General features: G+C 46.1%; 1 pseudogene across 1 annotated transcript; it reads right to left on the bottom strand.

Moving 5' to 3' along the window:
* Window positions 1-2,229: 2,229 nt before the first annotated feature.
* On the bottom strand, window positions 2,230-3,157 carry LOC311587191 (large ribosomal subunit protein uL15m-like; annotated as a pseudogene). The gene has a single exon. The product of its transcript is annotated as a large ribosomal subunit protein uL15m-like (transcript).
* Between the last annotated feature and the right edge of the window lie 371 nt (window positions 3,158-3,528).

Consider the following 3,528-nt stretch of genomic DNA (forward strand, 5'->3'; position numbering starts at 1 on the left):
TCCCCTTAAGAAGGCTGTGCCCCTGCCTAGTGCTTATCTTGTGTGACTCAGGAATAGAAGTTGTTTTGGTCATTATAGTGTCCTAATTGCATGTTGCGACCTCTTATTATTATTTTTAAGATATATTTTATTAATTTATTCATACTACAATCTCAATTGTTATCCCATCCCTTGTATCCTCCCATTCCTCCCTCCTTCCTATTTTCCCCTTACTCCCCTCTCCTATGACTGTGCCTGAGGGGGATTTCCTCCCCCTGTATATGCTCATAGGGTATCAAGTCTCTTCTTGGTAACCTGCTATCCTTCCTCTAAATGCTGCCAGGCCTCCCCATCCAGGGGACGTGCGACCTCTTATGATTAATCATATTTGGGGGACTGGAGAACTGGCTCAGCAGTCTCGAGGGCTTTGCTGCTCTTCCAGAGGGCCTGAGTTCGGTTTCCAGTGTTGCCCACATTTTGGGGCTCGCCACTTCCTGTAACTCCAGCTCCTGGAGATTTAAAGCTTGCCCCCTTCTCCTTCCCTTCTCTTTCCCCCTTCCACCCTCCCCTCTCCTCTTCCCTCCTCCACTCCCTTTTACTCTCTTCCTTTCCCTCCCTACCTTTTACCCCACCCCCACCCCATTCTCCTGTATGTGCACACATGCGCACATACATGCACGTGCCCTTGGATGTCTTTGCACATGCATGTGGAGGTCAGAGGACAAGCTTAGGTGTCCTGCCTTGTTTTTTGAGATAGGGTCTCTCACTGGCCTGGAACTCTCCAAGAAAGCTGGGCTGGGCAAGCCAGTGAGACCTGTTTTTTGGTTTGTTTGTTCGGTTTTTTTGCTTTTTGTTTTTTGTTTTTTAATCTCTGCCTTCTCAGTACTGGGATCACAAACTTGTGACACCACATCTCTTATTCCCCCCTCCCCCCGTTACATACAAACAAAAACTTTAATAACTTAAGTAAATTAAGCTTTTTGCAAGATTTGGATACAATTTCTTTTTGAAAAACTTATTAACTTCTGACTCTCTTACAGTATTAAATTTAATCTGGGCACAGTAGTCCCACCTGCCAGGGAGGCTGAGGCAAGAGATTGCTTGAGCTCAGGAGTTCAAGGCCTTCGACAGTGAGGCTCCCATCTTAAAAACCACCACCTCAACCCAAAATACAAAATCCTAATTGGATTTTTTCCAGTTTCCATTTGTTTACATGGTTCATGTAATCATTGAACAAGTTTTCTAAACTTAATTGAAATGACTGAAAGACAAAAGTCTTGATGTCTGAGATAAATAAATTTTTATTAGTTAGAACACTATCTTCTTCAAGAAAAATGCTAATGGCTTGACCATTGTCTGTACTTATTTGTTTTGTTTGTTTGTTTGTTTTTTTGTTTTTCTAGACAGGGTCTCTGTATAGACTTGGCTGTCCTGGACTCGCTTTGTGGATCAGGCTGGCCTTGAACTCACAGAGATCCACCTGCCTCTGCCTCCTGAGTGCTGGGATTAAAGGCCTGTGCCACCATGCTCAGCCATTGTCTGTACTTATGAATGATGAGAAAATAAGTTCATTTGTGATCTTTGTTCGTCTAGCTTCACTGCTGATATGCTCCTTTTAGTTACTTACCAGCTGCCAGTCCCAGCGGGAGCATTTCCATCCCTGTTGGGAGCTTCCCTGGGACCACTGAATAAAAGGAGCCATAGCTCTTCAGCACCTGCTCCCTGGCCCCCTATTCCAGCCACTACCCTTGCCTTCATTCTGACCAAACAGAAAATGCAGGTGAGAAAAGACCTTGAAAAGGTGGGCAGTAAAAAGAGGTTTTAAACTTAAATTGGTCTCGGCAGTGGTGGCACACTCTTTTAATCCCAGCAGAGGCGGGTGGATCTCTGTGAGTCTGAAGCCAGCCTGGTCTACAGGGCTAGTTCCAGGACAGCCAGGGCTATACAGAAAAACCATGTCTTGAAACCCCCCACACCCCCCCACACCCCCCACACCAAATAAATAAAATAAAATAAAATAAAAGAAAGAAAGAAAGGAAAGGAAATATTAAGTCTTTTTTTTTTTTAAATCACCTTTCTAAGGACTGCCGCCGTTTGCATTTTTGAGACATACACCCTCAACGGTTCAGTTCCTCTGTGCAAGCTGTGCTGGCCGAGATCTAACTTCAGACAGAAAAAGAGCAAGAGAGCTGACCACAGGGAAGGCTGGCCTCACCTCTGAGGATTTGTGACCCATGAGAAGCCGTTGTTTCAGCCCGCCTGGCTCTCAGCAAGTGGCTTCACTGGAAGAGAGTTCAGGAGCTGCGATACTTGGAGGAGTTTCTCATCTGTAGGTTTTAGAATTTTCTTATCTGCTGTATTCACGCCCCAGCCAGGAGCAAGAACAAAGAAGATCTGCCTCGGATCCTTCTGAGCTGAGCAATCTGAGGGGTTCGTCTTTCGTGATTATCAGGAAGAAAGCACTCACACTTCATGGATGGCGAGTTCAAGTCTTGCTTCAGGAAACGTCGCAGGGTCGGCCAGGCACCCTTGCATCTGTGCAATAAGGCACGGGCACTTCGGTGGGAGCGGAACAGCTTGCCCCGAATTTTTAGACTTCTTGGGCCACAGAAGGCTGTAGTACTAACACTGCTGTTTATTTGTTTTTCCATTTTGTAGCACTGGCTAATTCTGAAGCCAACTGCACCTCAGTGTTAACTTTTGCTCGAAAGGTATCAGCACCCTCTTCAACCAGCAGGACCCCATAATCCCTTTTAAGTGGTTAGGTGGTCACACCTCTCCTATTGACAAACTGGGTTAAGTAAATAAGTTGAGTTGGATCAACTCGCCCTCAATCAATGAGATACTGCAGTCTCCTGAGACTCAAAGGCTGATACTGGTGCCTGAAACTATGTCCTTCGTTAAAATCCATATTTTGGGATTCGGATGTAAAATGGAGTCAGTCCATCCTCAAAGCCCAGCCTGGGCCGGGTTCCTCCTCTGCCTTTCTCTTTTATGGCCTCTGACTCATTTCTTACCTCTTGCGCTTTCTGAAGTTAACGGCTGGCTTCAGATTGGCCAGGCTCACTCGCGGCAAGGACAGCAGCAGGTCCAGGCTGGTCCTGCAGCCCCGGGCCACGCCAGCTGTGATCCAAGAGTTTTTCAAGGGCACCCTGGAAGATGGCACACTGATAGCCATCTTCTCAGCCCTCGTTCGGAGTTCTTCAAGAACAACCGAAGTCAGAGCTAACATGCATTTTGATGTTTTCCTGTAAATAATTTAGGGGGAGGGGGAGTAAAATGAAACGGAATTTTTCTACTAAATATTGATGCGGGAGCTGCTACTCGGAGAAGATTGCAAGTGATGATTGCAATTAGATTCTCTTTATCCGCCTTTAGAAGTCGGCTCTTTATTTTTAAAAGGACAGGCTTGTAGTGCGTTATTAATGCTGACGGCTGTCGTTTTCACATGATGCTTGGAAGCACTGGGAGGCACCGATCCATCAACAGCCTCGTTATAACAAGGCTTGATATGGGACCAGGAGAACCAGTCCCGTGTGCTTCTGAAGC

Source organism: Acomys minous, assembly GCF_964271855.1.
Source record: "Acomys minous genome assembly, chromosome: 16".
Lineage (NCBI taxonomy): Eukaryota > Metazoa > Chordata > Mammalia > Rodentia > Muridae > Acomys > Acomys minous.